A 21,016-nucleotide genomic window follows, 5' to 3' on the forward strand; every position below is an offset into this window, starting at 1 on the left:
TAGTTTTCAGTGGCTTCCACATTTTTTTTCTTCCTCCTTTTGTAAAATGTGCAAGTGTAGTCAAGTGGGTTGTATTAGCTTGACATTTTCCCCAAACATTCACACTTAGGACCAAAAAAGGGAATATTTAATAAATGTAACTAGGAATATGTTGGAATGTTGATCTTCAGAAGATCACAAGAATTTTCAGTCATAAGGTCTAATTAAATATCCCAAGCTGGAAATGCTTCCAGTGGCTGTTACGTCTACTCGTTATCTGGTAAAACATTTTTATGTCAGCCCAAGTGGCTTTTGTGCCAGAGTGATGTATTTTAATGTGAATTACACACATGCACAAGAGGCTGCATTAAATTTACCTAGGCTAGTGACATTTTGGCATCTCAGATTTAATCTGAAAGCAACAGGCTATCTTTATGCATAGGGTGCTAACTAGCAATAAAATAGCTTTGCAGTGGTAATCATGTTTAGTTTCTTATACATGAACAAAATGTTAGTCTAAGAGAGAAAACATCATCTGTGTGGTCTAGTATGGGAACTTGGACACCCATTGCTGACATTCTTCAACTTTGATGGAATGCTATTAAACAGAAATAAAGGCATCATGTGAAACAGTTTTCCTGAAGTACCATGCCATGTTGTTATCCAAGAGAAAAGCATTTTTTGCCAAGATTAGATAAAGAAAACAAAAATGAAACCCAGAGATAACAAATGACTAATTAACCACTTCTTCTGATTAGGAGCCATAGAATTCCAGTAGCACTCAGATACTCAGAGCTGCTTTGTATGACCTGCTAAAATAAAAGTTAAAATATATATATATATATATATATATATAATTTCAGATACAATCAGTGTCTCATCTAAGTAAACAAGTCAGACAAAGGAATATCACTGTCTCCAGAATTAGGGAACTGAGGCACAGAGTAATTGTCCTGTCTGCAATCAGTCTGTGGTAAGACAGTAAGTGAATGCAGATCTCCTTACCACATGTACATTCTCTATCTGTATTCCAACTGGTCAGCTGAAACAGCCTTTCATTAGTGCTCTGCCAACATACCAAGAATTACACAAGACCATCAATATTGTCTATATTTGCTTTGAATCCACTTCTCCAACCACAAAATTTAAAAGCTTGTAGGCAGTGAGCAAATACTTGCCATAGACACATAAACACTCAAACCTAGAGAGCAGGTTAGAAGTTGGCAGTCCGTCTGGAGACTCCTTCCTCTGCAAAATTCCCACTAACTTTCTATTTTGGGCTCCAGCTTTTATTTGCAGGATCAAGATCTTCTTTAAAAGATTTAAAAAATATTTTCAGCTTTTCTTCCTATAGCTACTTTAAGCTTCGTTTACTTTAAGCCAAGATCTGCTTACTTACTGTACCTTTCTTCATACAGTGAGTGGCACTCACCTGTCCAAACACAGTAACCGGTAAGACTATCATAGCACCCCTAAATGCAGCATATACATTTCTCAGCTCTGCTAGCAGCCATTAGAAGCCAGAAATTAATCCTACCTCTGTCTATAGTCTGGAGAAATTAAGTAAGGAAATAACTACAGGAAAGTTTTGGGAGACCAAAGAAAGTTATAATATGGCCACTTATCTAAGCTTATGGACTCCAAATGGAAGACCCAATTCACAATCAAACTGTGCATCTAGGCTGCAACACAAAGATACAAGGTGTTGCCCAGCTCCTTCCAAAGAAAAGTTTTCCCTTGTATAGTCCTGTGAAAATGCAAAGTTTGCCTGGTGGGGCTCCACAGGCCTCCTGTATCACAGATTTGCTGTACTAAACACAACCTTCTCCAAAGCATTTTTATGTTACACACTTGTATATTTTATTCATACACGACCTACTGGGCATGAAGGAGGAGAAAGCACTTGGAGAGCTAAGTGTGAAGGTCTCCATTTGCTTACAGGTCAAACAAGCAGCTACTTAAGAAATTTGGCACGTGGGCAGTCGTATAAACAGCATTTCAGTTGTTTAAAATGAGGACTAGTAATAATAAGAAGTAAAAGCAATAGAGAACATTTTGGTCCCCGTGTCGCTTTGCTTAAAATCTAGAACTCACTCGATCTTACTTTGCATAACAAGAAGTTTAGTCAGCAGAAAGGAAATTTTACTAACCAGGAAACACATCTGGCTCCTTAGAAACCTGTGGCTGCCAATTCAGTATTTGTTACCCTCAGCACCTTTGGGATGATGGTCCAGGTACAAGGTTTAAAGGAGGGATATACATGATACAGGGTTTGCCTAAACTGCACTATAAAGAATGATCTGGGTAGAGAGTCTGCCACTGTAGCAAGCAGTAAGCCACACAAAAAAGCAAGCCCCTACACGGCTTCCTTAAAGAGATGGCTTAAATGACAAAATAATTACTAGTACCCTCTTAGTATTAATTATGTTAATTTTGAAAACAGGATTTGCTGAAGTCCATGGGCACAAGTCATGCTGGATCCCAATGTGTCCTGTGGCAGGATGTTCCATAATCTAGATCTGTGTTGGAAAAAAAATATTTTACATAAATATTGCTACTGCCCATCCAATACAGCTTATAAGAAAAAATAAACAGAAGGGCAGTATGTGCTGGCTTAACTTTTGCTTCTTTCAACAACACCCTATTCTCTTCTTCCATTCTCTCCCAAAGGAAGGTTAAGGGATACCTAGAATCTGGATGCAGGGCTGAAAATACACAATTGCTGTTTCCTTCTGCTGTCAGCAGCTTACACCACCAGAAGAGGGGGGGTCTAAATTATGACTTTTAAAAGTGTAACTGTTTGCCATAGCTCCGAGGCATTAAGATATTACAAACTCACTAATATTCTTGCAGGCAGCCTCTCACATAGCGGAGAGGGAGATCATGTTTAACAGTGCCCTCTTCTGACTGATGGAATTAAAAGCCCTGGTTAAAACGCAGGTGGTCTCCTAGATGTGGTACGTTACATCGGCAGAGAGCTTTGAAGATGATACGGGGCAGCGTGCAGACGAGCTACTTTTCATTATGGGTAGAAAATGAATTAACTATACTCTAAATAAAATCACTCCCTGTCTAGACAACTTCCAAGTCAGTAACTGGCTTACAGAAAGGATCAGTGAGCTCCATCTAGGAGAAAATAACAATCAGAGCTTTTTACATGACAATTATTAATATACTGTTAGCTGTTGCAGAGGACACAGTTGCATTTTTAATGTAACACTTAAGAAGCATCTTGTTGGGGGGCCTAATGAGCTACTTCTCGAGCCTGCAAGCCTGGCAAAATACCATCAGCCTATGTACAGCTGAAGTTTTGCTCCTGAAGTTAGACCTTCTCCTCCATCTTCAGAGGAAGAGCTCCTTTCTCTTCTAGAAGTTGAACAGGGCTCCCCAGGGAGAAGGAAAGCAGCTGAAAAGCAGCTGTCTCTGCCACGTGTTCACCCTTAAGCTAAATACAGGATGACTTCAGAGTGTCCCTGAACTTTTGGGCTGAAAATGGGGAGAGACTGAGCACAAAAATTAATAACAACCCAGAGATACACATAGTACCAAAAAGGAATGCAACTCCTCTTTCTCATTTCTTTCTTTTTTCCCCCCTCAGTGCTTTCTGTTCATCTTTCTAGTCCCATCCCACATGTTCTGTGTAAAATATGCCATATCTGCTCACACTCACTCACAGCACTGCTCTTCTAGTACAGTGTCACTTTGAATTACAGCTCTAGGGCCAGCTTTTTATTACCAGTTATGCTCTCCCTTTCACCCATGATAGGAAAAGAGTCTTGAGAATAGTTTGTCTTCCTTGCAGCAGAGAATCTGCACACATCAAAGTTGGCATCTCTTTTCTCTGCAGCCCTGCAGTGAAGCATTGAGTATTCATGTCATCTCTGATCACAAGAACTACATTTTGTCACAGGCAGCTTTATGCTCTTGTAGTTCCACAATTTTCAGCAGCCAAATCCAATGACTGCACTTACAGTAAGCACTCTTGGTGTTTGGTCCAAGCTGTGCCAGCTCTGCAGGCTGCCCATGCCAGCCTCTGTGGCTGATTCTCAGCCCAGCACCAGGACAATCTGATAACTGTCACTCTGTAATGTTAGTGCCAGGATGCATCCCTGAGTTTAGGCAGATAAGCAGAGGTATTGCCTTGGCACCAGACTAACAAAGCTTGGGTTACTGTTTATTTGTACTTCTCAACCAACTGCTATTTCAGATTCTAGATTTTTCTTCTTGAAGAGGGGAAATTCTTGAAGAGGGGAAATTCTGGTGAAGTTCCCACAGACTGGAAAAGGGGAAACATTGCGCCCATCTTCAAAAAGGGCAAGAAGGAGGAACCAGGGAACTACAGGCCAGTCAGTCTCACCTCTGTGCCTGGAAAGATCATGGAGCAGATCCTCCTGGAGTCACTACTCACTCAAAAGAATAGTGAAGAGGTGATTTGGAACAGTCAGCATGGCTTTGCCAAGGGCAAATCCTGCCTGACCAACCTGGTTGCCTTCTATGAGCAGGTGACAAAATTAATAGATGAGGGGCGAGCAACTGATGTCATTTACCTGGACGTGAGCACAGCCTTCGACACTGTCCCGCACCACATCCTGGTCTCCAAACTGGTGACACATGGGTTTGATGGGTGGACCACTAGATGGATAAGGAACTGGCTTGATGGCCGCACCCAAAGAGTGGCTGTCAATGGCTCCATGTCCCAGTGGAGGCCAGTGACATGGGTGACATGGACAGTGGCATTGAGTGCACCCTCAGCAAGTTTGCTGATGACACCAAGCTGTGTGGTGCAGCAGACACGCTGGAGGGAAGGGAGGCCATCCAGAGGGACCTTGACAGGCTGGAGAGGTGGGCACAGGCCAACCTCATGAAGTTCAATAAGAGCAAGTGCAGGGTCCTGCATCTGGGTCGAGGCAATCCCAGGCACAAATACAGGCTGGACAGTGACTGGCTGGAAAGTAGCCCTGAAGAGAGAGACTTGGGGGTGCTGGTGGACAAAAAGCTCAACATGAGCTCTCAGTGTGCACTTGCAGCCCGCAAAGCCAATCAGATCCTGGGCTGCATCAGGAGAAGTGTGGCTAGCAGGTTGAGGGAGGTGATCCTCCCCCTCTACTCAGCCCTGGTGAGACCCCACCTGGAGTACTGTGTCCAGTTCTGGAGCCCCTATTACAAGAGGGATGTGGAGGTGCTGGAACGTGTCCAGAGAAGGGCCACGAGGATGATCAGAGGGCTGGAGCACCTCTCCTATGAGGACAGACTGAGGGAGTTGGGGCTGTTCAGTCTGCAGAAGAGAAGGCTCTGAGGTGACCTAATTGTGGCCTTCCAGCATCTGAAGGGGGCCTACATGAAGGCTGGGGAGGGACTTCTCAGGATCTCAGGTAGTGATAGGACTAGGGGGAATGGAATGAAGCTGGAGGTGGGGAGATTCAGGCTAGATGTGAGGAGGAGGTTCTTCCCCATGAGAGTGGTGAAACCCTGGAATGGGCTGTCCAGGGAGGTGGTCGAGGCCCCATCCCTGGAGGTGTTTAAGAGCAGGCTGGATGAGGCTCTGTCCAGCCTGATCTAGTGTGGGGTGTCCCTGCCCATGGCAGGGGGGTTGGAACTAGATGATCCTTGTGGTCCCTTCCAACCCTGAATGAAACTATGAAACTATGAAATTTATAAGAGATCTTTACGGTGTGGATCCTTTGATCTCAGACTACATATACATTCTTGCAGCAGGCTTCCAGGGCATTTACAGTTCTCTCACTCTTCTATCCAGCTTCTAATTTTCACAAAACCTGTAGTAGCTTAATTATCTTGTTGTTTCCCCACTTCTGTCACATTAGCTTGAAATCAGACAGTGAGTTCAAAAGTCATTAAGGGGACACAGGCAGATATCAGGATCATATAAGCTTCATTTCCTTAATAAACCAAATTAACATTTCAGATGGTGTCTGGTTCTCATTCCTCAAAGTCTAGACAAAACAGGCATACACAGGGCAGGCAGAATTTTTGGAGTTGAAATTTATTTTTACATTTACAAAGAAATTGTAACTTCACAATAAAAGTAAATTTTAGGTGGTTTTGGGGACAGATCAAACAAATGTTTACAGATTTAGCAGCTTTTCATTTCTGTGTTGCCAGATTTATTTCAGTATAGAGCAATACTGATCAAAAATCAGGGGTGTCAGTTCTCTTTGGTGAGGGGTTTGGAACACAAGCCCTATGAGGAGAGGCTGAGGGAGCTGGGGTTGCTTAGCCTGGAGAAGAGGAGACTCAGGGGTGACCTTATTGCTCTCTACAACTACCTTAAGGGAGGTTGTAGACAGGCAGAGGTTGGTCTCTTCTCCCAGGCAACCAGCACCAGACCAAGAGGACACAGCCTCAGGCTGTGCCAGGGGTGGTTTAGGCTGGAGGTTAGGAGGAAGTTCTACGCAGAGAGAGTGATTGCCCGTTGGAATGGGCTGCCCAAGGAGGTGGTAGAGTCATCATCACTGGAGGTGTTCAGGAGAAGACTTGATAGGGTGCTTGGTTGCATGGGTTAGTTGATTAGGTGGTGTTGGATGATAGGTTGGACATGATGATCTTGAAGGTCTCTTCCAACTTGGTCTATTCTATTCTATTCTATTCTATTCTATTCTATTCTATTCTATTCTATTCTATTCTATTCATGAATACCCAATGCAGACAGCACTGATAGTGAAAGATATTTTGATTTTTAGAAGCAATCTCCAAATCATCTTTTGAGGCTAAACAATCTTCCCACTGGCTCCAGATGATGAAAAAAAAAAATCAGTACTTGCACATTAAAAAGTAGGCCTTATATTAAAGTTGCAAATAGATCAATAGGTGTATGAGTGGTGGCAGGATATGATCTGTAACCTGCAAACTAGTGCTGAGTTTGAAATGAGAAGGAAAAAAAAAAGAGGAAGAAAAGCAAAGGAGCAGCTTTGAAGCACACTCCGATGTTGCAGCTGAAGAACTTCATCACCAGAAATAAAAAAGGAACATAGATGCATATTGCTTTATAAGTGCTCATAAAACTGGATGTGCACTGAGACAGCCACAATAAGCTGGATGCTGTGAGCTAATCCATACTTCTTTTTTTTCACAAGAGCACTGAAGCTAATACATCCTGGCATTAGCTCTGGTAATTATTCTGTGCAGGTGCTTACATTCTCCATGCCTGTAGCCAGCTTTGATGCTGCTCCAACACAAGCTGTTAAGCTGGGAGAGGAAGACAGCTGTGGGTAGGTATTTTGTACCTGGCATTCATTAAGACATTCAGTGCATATCCCTGCTAGAAGAGCTAGAATTTGACTCTGGTCAAAATGTGTACTTTGTGGATTTTGTTTCTGGAAGTGCTTCTGGTAAAAAAAATGTGACTAATGCTTTGATATTTCTTCATAAGGATTAACAAAATATTAGTCTTTTGAAAACAATGTTGTGGCTGTAAGATTTTACTCTAACTGCATACATGCATAAATACAGATATATGTGCATGACTGTCTTTAGAACTAAAGCACTATTTAGTCAATAAGCAGAGGACTGAGATCTTTCCAAGCCTCAATCTGGAAAAGGGCTGCTAGTTTGCCTCTTTGACCTCCAAAACAGACTAAGATGCCATTGCACTGCAGATGTCAACTCTGATTATTATTTTAAAAACAATTCTTTTGAATGAGCTTGAAGTATTTGAAGAGTGATGGCTGTGACAGCTCACACGGGCTAAACATGTTTTGGTGAACTACAGAAATAAAGGAGTGAAGCAGAACCAAGCAGAATTACCATAACCATCAACCTCTTCCAACAAACACTATCAGGCTTTCCCCAATTCTTCAGGTATGTACTAACCACAGTTTGCTTACATACCCAGACCTCTGGTGTCATTTCATTAGGATGGATGTTTCTACTGGAGTGTTGCAAAAAGTCTGCCATAATGATGAAGAAATAAAACCAGGCCCAAAATGAGACAACAGTAAAGGTGTGAGATCCAGATGAATTATGGTACTGTATGGTTGTTTATCAGTATGCTTGCTGGAACAAATGTGATTCAGTGTTTCTTCCACACTCTTTAATGTACTTTTACAACAGAAACTGTCTCATGAAAGGTACCTTGATAGTTTTATGAAGACCTTTATTTAAGGTCTAGAAGTATTTCTGGTACATCTTAATTATTCTTAAATTGGATTATGGCTCAGACTACTTATCTCACTAGTAGTACTGATTTAGCACCCACATGGGCCACCTTCTCAGAAATGATGAGTGTTTTAACAGAAAGAACAACCTTGCTGACCAGCAACGATTTTTAGATCAGAGTGAGAAGCACAAAAGAATAAACCTTTCCATATGTGAGTAGAAATATCAGGCTCTAGACCTGTCATTTCCCACAACAAAAACAGTTACAGCTTAACCCCTTAAGGAAAAACAGAGAGGCTTCCTGTCTTTCTTTGAGGACACATAAAGTGGAAAACATGCACACTTCAGTTGAAACACTGCATTCACTTCACCCTGAAACATCCAAAAGACTTGGTTTAGAAACAACCAAAAATTACTCCAAAATCACTTCCAAAATAAGCTAAAAAACAAAACAAAACAAACAAAAAACCCCAAACACAAAAAAAGCCACAAACAAAACAAACACACACACACCCCCCCAAACCCCAGAAAAATCAAAAACTCTCTCTGCATATGTGTTCTGCTGCCAGAGTTTCATTTTCAGCTGGAACTTGTTTAATATATTTATGTGTTGCACATCTTGCTTTTATCCTGAAGTACGAGCTCATTAGTAACATAAACATGTCTCTCACATTAGCTGAATACTGGGAATTAGAGGTAGCCCAGTCACAACAAAGTGAAATGTTTTCACCATATCTATGCAGCTCAAGAAACATTTGAATTTCTTTAGTGCAGGCTTACAATGTAATTTGATTTAGGCAGCTTTCTGTATCTCAGCTTCCCTGCTCTTAAATGGAGGTTATAATAATAATTAATTACACACATTCTTTGCCTGTTTGTGTTAGATTTCAGGACTACAAGATTTAAGCTGTCTTTTTATCTAAACATATCCCTGATCTTCTAAAACAGAATCTTATTTGCAGTCCTTTAACCTCATAACAAGATGAATAACTATGTTGATTTCACAGAAAAAAAAAATGGCCTTAATTAATTAGCAGAATAAGCGAGAGACTCAGATCAGACCCCTATTCATCAGTAGAGGCATTCAAGAACTGAATGATTTATAACAAATCTTGTAAGAAAAGCTTTAAGAGTTCCTCTAGTGGTACAGATGTTTGTTTTTGTTTTTCTCTGAGAATGTTTTAAAATCATTTGTGACATGTCCAAAGAGCTGGGCATGTGAACAAATGAGTTCATTCATGGAACTCTGCCTTTTAATAAGTTAATCTCATTAAGGCAAATGTAATGATAGGTTGAAAACAGAAATCAATCTAATAGATCTAAACCCACATATTAAACAAAAATAAACCTGATTTCCTTCTATATTGAAGATTGTCAAAGTACCTACTAAAAGAGGGATATGGAGGTGGTGGAACGTGTCCAGAGAAGGGCCACGAGGATGATCAGAGGGCTGGAGCACCTCTCCTATGAGGACAGACTGAAGGAGTTGGGGCTGTTCAGTCTGGAGAAGAGAAGGCTCCGAGGTGACCTAGTTGTGGCCTTCCAGTATCTGAAGGGGGCCTACATGAAGGCTGGGGAGGGACTTCTCAGGATCTCAGGTAGTGATAGGACTAGGGGGAATGGAATGAAGCTGGAGGTGGGGAGATTCAGGCTGGACATGAGGAGGAAGTTCTTCCCCATGAGAGTGGTGAAGCCCTGGAATGGGTTGTCCAGGGAGGTGGTTGAGGTCCCATCCCTGGAGGTGTTTAAGCCCAGGCTGGATGAGGCTCTGGCCAGGCTGATCTAGTGTGGGGTGTCCCTGCCCATGGCAGGGGGTTTGGAACTAGATGATCCTTGTGGTCCCTTCCTACCCTGACTGATACTATGATACTAACAGACTGCTGTCAACACACCTCTACCTGAGGCTTTAGGCTACTGAAAAGAATCTCTTTCCACACAGTCTTTATCTGAGGCATCAGCTTTGTCCAGAACTCCTTTGGCTTCGATAAAGTTGAATAACAAATTTTAGCATTTCTACGCAAGTAATTTCATCTGCTTTTAATGTGGTCATGCATATGTGCAGTCTAGAAAGAAGGTAGTGAAGAAAGGACAGTAGGATTGTGAAATTATGTATGATACCAAAGAAAGCATGTCAGGCTGTCCTATTTGCACGCTTGGAGCCAAGATACTTACACTGATATTAAGCACTCAGACTTTTATGAGTGTTCTTTGGGTAGTTTGGCTTGGAAACAGAATGTTGCTGGAAGCTTGAGCCATGATTTATATTGAACTACCCACAGACATTCAGATGACATTATGGTAAGAATTTGTTTCCTTCAGTGGGTAACCAAGGAAGACTCTTATCCCAGTAAAGGTGACATTGGAAGGAAGATGGAAACAGAACCATGTACAGCATATTTGCAAGAAGAGAAGCATAGCAGGAAGGAAAGGGTGAGGCTTTACTATATAAGCATAAAGCTGCTAAGATCAAACCAAGAAATGCACAGCTGCTCCAGCAAAAAAAATTATCTGTCTTCTCAGGGTTAATGGAATTATGTTTCCAGATTTGATCAACCATAAGTGCAATAACGCACAGGAGTGCCTTTGTTGTAGTCTTGATTTAATTGTCAATATTTGCAAGAGGCAAATGGGAATAACAAGACTAGTTAATGTCCTCTTAAACTGTCAGAATAACTCCTTTAAAATCCTGCAAAACCACAAGTATGACATCTTTAATGACTAGGCATACTATACAGCCAGACTGTCTAGAGCATAGGCTGAGAATGATCAACTTCAAGCCTTGTGACCCAAGTAATGAATCTTCCTGCAAGCCTGTAATCTTCAAAAGGAGAAGGGATTTTTGCTATTTTTTTGTGCCCTGACCATTTTTTCAACAAAACCCAGGGACTGAGAAATGACTTTTCATTTGCAGACTTTCCAGGTCACAGTAAAAGGAAAACCGGTCTTTCAGCACCTTTAGGCTGGGTGTGTTCCTATTTAAAAAGCAAAGAAGCTGCTACTCTGTTACTTCAGCAGAGGAGATCCATCTGAAGAAGCTAACTGGGGCAAAACTTCTAGACTTTCAGAAGTGGTCTCCGGATTTTAGAAGCAGAATGTTTCTCATTGTGGCTTTTGTGGGATGAAGTGACTGAGGGAACAGTGGATTTGGAAGCTGTGGCCAAATCCAAAGTAACCACTTTCTGCATTATGGCAGGATGACAATGGCTTGTGTTGTAGGTGGGAAAAGTTGGGGTTTAGAAGTGCCCAGAGCTGTTTACAAAGGGAGAAAATAAAATGAGCATCGGATAACTTTTAGAAACAATCCCTTTTGTGCTGCCGTGGGCATGCAACGTAGAAAACATGCATGACCATACTTGAAGACCCTTAAGAAGGAAGGGGCTACAAGTGAAGCACTACATTCTATCAGTTTTGGAACCTTTGGTGGAAGTTTTCAAGAAGACTGACAGAAGAGATTTAAAAAACATCTCAGTAATTTAAAATATTAATGGTGAACATGTGTTGTAGCTGCAGTTAATTAAGCGTTGATAAAAGAATCCGAGTGTAAACAATTACACACTCCCTAGAATATTTCCTGAGTGGCACTAACAATAGCAGCTCTTCTGTACATAGCCTGAGACAGTCTGGATGAATAGTGTCTGAGGCTCCTCAGCGGGTTTTGTGGTGATGATTCCTGCTCTTGCTTCCACAGCCAGCTGCCAGGAGAGAGGGTCTACTGTAGTGAGTGCACTCTGAGCCTCAGTCTGGAAGTGGTTCTTTCTAAGGCAAAGATCTTAACCCTTTTTTTTAAGGCTTAGGTTCAGGCTGTGGGATGGCAGAAACAAAAGTGGAGTAGATCCTCAATATCAGTACAAACTGGGAGATGAGGTGCTGAAAGCAGCCCTGATGGATGAGTAGCTGGATGCAAGCAGGTAGTGTGCGCTTGCAGCCCAGAAGGCAAATCACATCCTTGGCTGCATCAAAAGATGTGTTGCCAGCAGATCCAGAGAGGTGATTCTACCACTTTACACTGCTCTGGTGAGACTTCACCTGGAGTAATGTGTACAGGTCTGGAGCCCTCACAATATAGCTGTGGCAGTTTAGGCTGGGTGCCTCCTGTTGCTGCCACACAAGTTACACCTCTGGTGTCCTGAGGGTCCAGCCCAGTAGGTGGACACAGGAAACAGTGTATTTCATACCCATAATATCCTGTGCCCTATAAATCTATCTTCAAAGTCTTTCACTTCCTCTTTCTTCCCTCTCTGCTCCCATGAGAGATGCTCCCTAGCAGGTAATGATGGGGGAGTTATCTCAAGGCCTCTTAGGACTGGCTAGGCCTAATGTCAGGAGGAGAAGGGGGAAGAGCAGTCTCAGACCTGGCCAGTCTTGAGACCAGCCTAGCAGGGGCCGGGGGGAGAAAGAGCCCTGGGGGTTTTGGGTATACCCTCAGGTGGGGAAAAGGGAAGTGTTTGGAAGGATTCTGGATATGCTGTAAGGGGACTCTGTATGCTCTGGATTTCTTTTGTCACTATGCTTGTAGCTTTCTGTAAAACACTAATTGCCCCCTCTGGGGGCAAGAGAGGATCTGCCTGGCCTAAAACCAGGACAACAGGAAGGACATGGACCTAATGGAGAGGGTCCATAGGAGGGTCATTAGGTCTCTGGGAAGACCTAACAGCAGCCTTTCAGTACCTGAAGGGGGCCTACAGGAAGGGTGGGGGGAGACTGTTTACAATGGCCTGCAGTGACAGGATGAGGGGCAATGGCTTCAAACTAGAGAAGGGCAGATTGAGATTGGATATCAGGATGCTGGAACACTGGAACAGGTTGACAGGGAGGTGGTTGAGGCCCCTTCCCTGGAGATATTCAAGGTGAGGCTCATCACCTGGGCACCCTGGTCTAGTTGGGGAGGTCCCTGTTGACTGTGGGTAGGTCAGACTAGATGATCTGTGGAGGTCCCTTCTGGCCTGGACTATTCTGTGACTCGGTAAAGACAATGATGGCATGCAAGGAGCATTTTATGTTAGGAAGAAGTTCTATATAGACAGAGTGATTGCCCATTGGAATGGGCTGTCTGGGGAGGTGGTGGAGTCACCATCATTGGAGGTGTTCAGGAGGAGACTTGATGGGGTGCTTGGTGCCATGGGTTAGTTGATTAGGTGGGTTGGATTGATTGATAGGTTGGATGCGATGGTCTTGAAGGTCTCTTCCAACCTGGTCTGGTCTGGTCTATTCTATTCTATTCTATTCTACTTAGTTCACCAAACAGTAAATGAATGGGGCTGGGCAGTGACTCTTCAGTCCACACACACACAGTTGGCTATTGTCTCAGTTGACATCAAAGTCAGCTTTGCTGCTTACACTTGCAGAGCAAAGTTGGGTCTTTGTGACCCCTTCAGGTAGGGCATCTCAGAGGCTTCTTAACAGCATAGCAGTGGTTGCAGGACCTTGTGCAGGAACACTCCTGGGAAGAACGAGGAAGCTTAAACAGGCAAATGCCTACAAACTGGATTGATGATTAATAGTTTGGTTGGGCTTTTTTTTTTTTTTTTTTTTTTTTTTTTTTTTTAAATAAGTGCTTTTGAAAGAAGTCACTTCAAAATCTCAGCTTGTCAGTCCTTAGTCAATGACTCTTATGACAGTAATCAAACTCTAGCTTCATCACTTACATGGAGGCTCCACTGCTCTCTCACACAGAAGGTCATGGTTTAAAAGCTGCTGTAGATGGCAGCACCCCTGTGTGCTTGTTACAGAATGAAAGTGAAAATCAGCAGCCCTTAAATTGCAAGGCCTGGCCAGGGGCTAGTGAGAGACAGAAAAATGTCATGGTGAAAAATTCTTTGAATTCCCAACTTCAATTGGAGACAATGCTAGTGCTGGAAAGAGCTCAGTGTCCTGGTGAACTGTTGCATCTCTGAAGACTGGGAGGGAAGGGGAATGAAGGTTGAGGGAATGTGTGGGAACACCTGCACAGAGCAATGATTCTGCATTGGGGCATAATGGAGTTCTTGACCCTGTTTTGCTTGTGTTTCTTGAAAAGGGGATCATGGGGCAAGGGCACTATTGGGATGATTTTAGTTCTGAGACTAAGTATGAAAGAGGACTATTGTTCCCTAGGGAAAAAACAAGAACCTGAAACTGGTATTAAAGCTATATATATTCTAGATTATGCCAAGAAAAAGATTTTAAACTTAGCTTAATATCATAATTGCAAGTCCAAAGCCATCACTGCAGAATTCTAAATACAGAGCAGAATCTGGGAAGAGGCAGTAAGAAAATATATGTTTTGGCTGTACAATTGTAGCAGAGAAGTAGTCAAGAATACATCATGGGTTTGGACAAATCAGGAGTCTTAGAAGAAATACTTTTAAGTATACTTAACATGCAAATGCTTTAAGGGCCTGTAAACCATGTAACATTAAATACAGCACAGATGGCCACTACAATTTAACCAGTTTAAGATGCTCTTTTGCCACTCTGTGAAGCACCATTTTTATGCTGTCTTTGGAGCATGGTGTAAAAACTTCAGTAACATGCAGTTCACATGCTGCATAAAGGAGATTTGCAGTATGTATCACTGCTGGTGAACTTGCAAGGAAGTGATTGTGCCTCTGTACTCGGCCCTGGTGAGAATGCACCTTGAGTACTGTGTTCCATTTTGGGCACTGCAGTAAAAGAAAGACAGGGTGGTGCTGGAACAGGTACAGAGAAGGGCAACAAAGCTGTTGAGGAGCTGGGAGAGCAGGTCTCATGAGGAGAGGATGATGGAGCTAGCATTGTTTAGCCTAGAGAAGGCTGAGAGGAGACATTAACTACTCTCTCTAGTTACCTGAAAGGAGGTTGCAGTGAGGCCAGTGTTGGTCTTTTCTCCCAAGTAATGAATGACGTAAGAGATAATGTCCTTAAGCTGTGCCAGAGGGGGTTTATATTGGCTATTAAGAAGAAATTCTTACTGGGAGTGGTGAGGCATTGGAACAAGCTGCCCAGGGAGGTGGTGGCCTCATCATCCCTGGATGCATTCAAAGAAGGAGCAGATGTGGTTGAGTGGTCATGGAGATGTTTGGTAGAAGGTAGGACTTGAAGGTCTTAGAGGTACTTTCCAACCTTAATGATTCTAGGGTGTTACTTCATGACTGGGAGTCATTGCATGGCTGTGCACTGTGACTAAAGTCGTGAGTGTGACCAGGACAGTTAAGAGTACAACTGGAGAACCTATGGGATAATGGTATCTCTGCTCTGTCCTAATAAACAGAGTATGTCTGCAAAACCAGTTGGTTTTCAGTCCAGCTGGGTGTTTGGTCTTCAAACAGCATAGGAAACTATTCATTGAAGATGTATTTAGGTATCATCACACCATCTGTGTAGATCTGGAGTTGATACTCTTGTATACATATGATTTTATTCCAGAAAAAGATCACCACCCAACTGTGGCACTTCTGTCAGGCTTTGGAAGCAAAAGCAGTGCTTGACCATGGGGATTGACTAACCCATATCTGATGAATTCTGTTCTACTCATACCTGCACCACAGCTTACTGGGAAGCCTTTGAAGACTCCTGTTAAGTGTAACAGGGATGTAAGGGAAGATGCAGACTGCTTATAGAGAGGTTCCTTTTCCTTGCCAACACTGCATGACAGATGAAAAGAACTAAAGTGAATACACTTAAAAGCCTCCAAGATTGCAGGAACAGTCCATTTTCACAGACTTAAGAGAAATCTGGAGACTGAAAACTGACAATTTTCTTATCAATGAAAAAAAGATTTCTCAGTCCATATACTATGTGTGCATATACTGTGTGCACTTTAAAAGAAAAAGCAGAAAAACAAACAAACAAACAGCATAAACTTCTCTAATGTTCAAGAAAGACCTGATCAAACATAGCACTAATTGAACAGAGGGGGAAATGACAGGTTGTTCTGTTCAGGCTCCTGTCCAGTTACACTCAAAGCATAAGAGCAGTCATATAAAATACTGTCACTCTTAATATTGCCTTAAAAGCTGATAAGCTAAAGTAAGCTCAGCAATAAGACCTCATCTGCTATTTGTTTGATTCTGCTGTGCCGGAGGCTCTCTAGGCAAAATCCTCAACTCATATAACTACTGAATCTGGCTGAAGGAAAATTGACTCTGGGATTTTGTTATGCAAATAAATCACTGCAGGAGTTCCCTATATTTTAGGGCAGACAGACACTAACCTCTAGCAATATTTGTATTAATCTTGATAAAGAACCACTAAAGATGGCTTGCCTGAGCTTAATCAGAAACAGATCAGGAATGCAGGTAGTCCAACTCAGCTAGGATGGTTTAGAGCCCAATCTGTGCCTGGACTGAATTGTCTGTCATACCCTGTATCTTTAATACCTCAAAAATAACTTGACGTTCTCATCTCTTCTGGTTCTGGTGCAGTCGTAAGTGTGCAGATGTGTGCAGGCTGGCCCATTCAAACTTGAATATTCATCTCACAAATGGGGAGATCCCTGAAGTGACACACAGAGTTTTTTGTTTAATCTGTTTCTCTTGTCTAACCAATCAGATTCTAACCAGGAAAATGTTTCTTTCTGTTCTAAGGGGAACAAAAAAAAAGCCCAAAACAACAAAACACCTTTGTTAAGGACACCTTTGACCCTTGTCAATGACATTAAAAGGTACTTGAGGTACCAGTATCAATTGCTGTTCATTTGCAAGATGCCCCACGAGCTGCACAACCTTCATTCCACACAGAGCTGAATCATGCTGTCACTCGATGACAAGTGGTGTCTCAGGTAGCCTATTTACACACACGGAGGCACAGCATTTGGCTCACTTCAGTGAATAAAGCATCTTTGCTCCTTATGAAGTTGATCAACTTGGACACAGTAGTAAGGCAGCAATCCTTTGTGTCTGCAGTAAGCTATCACCATTCCCCAGTTCTTCAAATGAGACACTCATTGCTCAGGAAAGTTAGAGTATGGAATCGTATATGGGTTGAATACTGATATTCTGGATTCTGGAGTACTGCTCCATCTTTTCCATAAGGAAAAGAGTTCAGAAAAGGGAAATGACTTAAGAGCTTGATGAAATGTATTTGAAGAGTTCCTTTCCTTTTCACATCACTGCAAAGTGCAGATGCCAGCTTCACAGGATATGCTTTGTAAAAATCAATCTCTCTGTCTACTCTCTGGATCCTAGAAGATGGACATGATCACTGAGTTGCAGCTGCTGAACAGTTCCTTAATCTCTGGAACAGGAGGGGTGTTTCACAGCAGCTATTACTGAACACAGAGTCATGATTTCATGTTGAATATACACATTTCATATATCCCTTATATTTGGAGACTGACACAGTGATGGGCAGAATGCAAAACCAGCTTTGCTGGCTAAGATGGAAAGTTAACACTTGTTCATCAGAAACTGAGAAAAGCTGCTCAGGCCAACCAGTTACACTTCTCTCAACTTGGCATCATAGGTAAATTGTAAATCTTTGGAAATACTGAATATGCACTACCAGACAACTTATGACTACTTACACTACAGCAGAAGAAAAATCTTAAGCTGTTCTTTTCATGACTGCAGTAAAAGAGCAGGTGTGGAAGAAAAGGCCTCAGAAACAGGGGAGATGGTTCACTTTTGAGCTGTTCTTTTATCTTATGTCTGTTTGTTACTGTTAGCCTTGCTCATTTCAAATGCTCCTCCTGGCTACAGAAACTGAGGCACCACAGCTACTTGCCCTTTGATCCTTCAGTTCTGAGGTCCATGCTTTTCTGAGACAATATTTCTCCCTGAATTTAAAAACTATAGCTCCGATTGACATGTCCGAGTACAAAACAAACAACTGTAGCAAAGAAGACTCCTCCTTCCCGTTTCTTCTTCGCTGCTTCTTCTAAGGGAAGCACACACATTATAAACCTGCTCATATCTTGTTAACCCCAAAAAAGTTTTCCAGTAGTTATCTCATGCTTTGGTAGTAATGATAAACAGGACACAAGTCAGATGGTGCAACACCTTCCCTCATTGAGAAAGAGGTGAACATAAATGCTCTCAATGCTTGCTTTTGAGTTTTAAAGTGTGGAGTTTATTGTAGCCTGTCCTTAATCCACACCATAGTCTTTCAAACCTTGCTTTGCTTCTGCACTGAAACTGCTTGTAAATTATTAATTAAAACCTGTCCAAGCTCATACTATCAACCTTATTTTGATCTGAGCATGAATAGCATGGAGAATAATAAGAAATCCAGGCCAAGCTTTAAAAGCATTCTACATCACTGAAGTCACTATTTAGTCTAACTTTCCTTTTTCGAAGCAGGAGTGCCAGTTGGCATCTTCTGTAGTACGTGTTGTCTTCATACCCTTTTATTGCTCAGTTACCAGTAACTAAAATAATCACAGACGTGCTCCACAGCACAATGCATGGATAGTGCCTTAAATGCATTCATTCAAGCAATTAATCATGCTAACAAAAAAATTCTTCAAAATGGTAAAATTTGAGACTTCTGTCCTACATGGAACCATAAAAGACAAGGCCAGTACCAAGAAGCACCATCGTCTTCTAGGAAAAACCACCACCACCAAAACCCAAACAACAAGGCAACACGGCAGAAAAAGCAGTCTTAGCAATCTTAAATTGAAGTCCTGATACTAATGTTCCCTTTCCGAAGCTACTTACCCTGAAAAACCATGAGTCATGCAAAACAGTGTTCAATCACTGCTAAGGGTGTGGGAAAAACAGGATGGAGAGCTCCCAAACAGAGAGGGACCTGGGTGTGCTGATCGACAGCCACCTGAATATGAGCCAGCAGTGTGCCCAGGTGGCCAGGAGGGCCAAAGGCATCCTGGCCTGCATTAGGAATAGTGTGGCCAGCAGGAGCAGGGAGGTCATAGTGCCCCTGTACTCTGCTTTGGTTAGGCCGCACCTTGAGTACTGTGTCCAGTTCTGGGCCCCTCAGTTTAAGAAGGACATCGAAACACTTGAGCGTGTCCAGAGAAGGGCAACAAGGCTGGGGAGAGGCCTTGAGCACAAGCCCTATGAGGAGAGGCTGAGGGAGCTGGGATTGTTTAGCCTGGAGAAGAGGAGGCTCAGGGGTGACCTCATTGCCCTCTACAACTACCTGAAGGGTGGTTGTAGCCAGGAAGGGGTTGGCCTCTTCTCCCAGGCAACCAGCACCAGAACAAGAGGACACAGTCTCAAGCTGCGCCAGGGGAGGTTTAGACTCGAGGTGAGGAGGAAGTTCTTCACCGAGCGAGTCATTCGTCATTGGAATGGGTTGCCCAGGGAGGTGGTTGAGTCATCGACCCTGGAGGCGTTCAAGGGGAGATCGGACGTGGCACTTGGTGCCATGGTCTAGTCATGGGGTCTGTGTTGATAGGTTGGACTCGATGATCCTCGAGGTCCTTTCCAACCTAAGTGATACTGTGATACTGTGATATAGTAACAGCACTTTCCAGTACCTGCAACTTTAAAAATTGCATGACCCATATTCTTGACACTGAGATCTGGATAGCCCTGCCATGGAGGACAACGGACTGGAATCATTCCCTCTCCTGCTCCCATTCCCAAAAGCCAATTTGGGTGACTCAGTCTAGACTCTCTGTGTTTACACCCAACAGATGTTTGACACCTCAACATGGGTGGAATTTCCACGACTTCTTCACACCATGTATTTTAGTGATTCGCTCTACCTGTACTGGTTTGCCAGCTTTCACGAATGCCTTATTTGTCTCCTTTGTATCAGCTGAAGCCTGTTACTACTTCTATTTCTCAACATTAGTCTGTTGTTTATCCACTGGTACCATAGTCTGGTTTATTTTAGATAAAACCAAACATTTGTTAAAACTATGACCTAAAACAGAACTGTAGAAAAGAAAGGAACTTCCAACAGGTTGTTTTTTTCTTGTCCTCATGTGAACTCTTCCGTTAATCAACATTTTTTTCTTCTAGTACAAATGCTCAAAACAGAAAATTGAGTTTTACCAGTGATGAGTAGGAAAGGATTACTTCATGTATTTTAAAGGATCTACCATAAACTGCAAATCCCAGATGATGGATGCATTATCTTTTTTTGTTTTTTTTCAGAACTGCATGAGTCTGACTTAGCAAATGTAACTCTCAGTGTTCCTGCAGAGCTGTTCTGTAGCTGGCTCTTCCATGGTCCCTACCTGTGGAACTTCTTGCCCTTGTATGGTACTCTGCAATTACTCTATGGGAATTAAAAATGAATCAGTAAAGTTTCACTTAGCCTTCTACACCTAAGCTGCCTTTAAAAAAGAGATCCCTGAAAACAACTTGAAGACATGTACCTACTCAAGGTAGAACTTCAAAAAGTCCAAGGCGGCTCCATCTTCTCTGCTCAAATTCCCAGTTCTTCATTAAATCCAATTTGGATGAAGCAGCAATGCAGCTGCATAAGTGTGATTGTTTGAGGCTGTGCCTTTAAGAAAAGGGACAGTGCTGGGACACTCTGGCTGAATGTTTTGGAATAATAATGAAAACAATCAGCTATTCTAAACAAATTTCATTGGTAGATTGGTAGAATGCAACTTTAAGTTTTGAGTTCAGTTGGAACTTTCCTCAGTTCGCTCCTCTCCTTCTCACTTTCCAGCTCATCTGCTTCTGGGCTCCCTGCCAGAGTGACCCTGAACGGATAAGCAACTAATTCGCATGAGGCCTAACTAAGATTCTGCTTTATTAATAATTACCTTTTCTCTCTTTCTAACCCTCTTTGGGAAAAAGGGAGGTAGGGGGAGAGAAGGGGGTACAGGTGGGAACCCTCCTCTGTCACGGAGGAGGGAATTTCGTTCCTGTATTCTTGTTTTTCTTTACTTTGCTGTATATTTCTGTATATATTGTAAATACTGTAGATTTTGTGTAAATATCTTGCATTTTCCACATTGCTTGTAAAATATAGCATTTCCCTTCCTTCTCCGGCTGGGTTAGCTGTGGTTATTTTTCCTCTTAGTGGGGGAGAGAAAGCTTAG

The sequence above is a fragment of the Melanerpes formicivorus genome, unplaced genomic scaffold (genome assembly GCF_026170545.1).
Source record: "Melanerpes formicivorus ecotype bairdi unplaced genomic scaffold, bMelFor1.0.p_v2 SCAF_5, whole genome shotgun sequence".
Taxonomy (NCBI): Eukaryota; Metazoa; Chordata; class Aves; order Piciformes; family Picidae; genus Melanerpes; species Melanerpes formicivorus.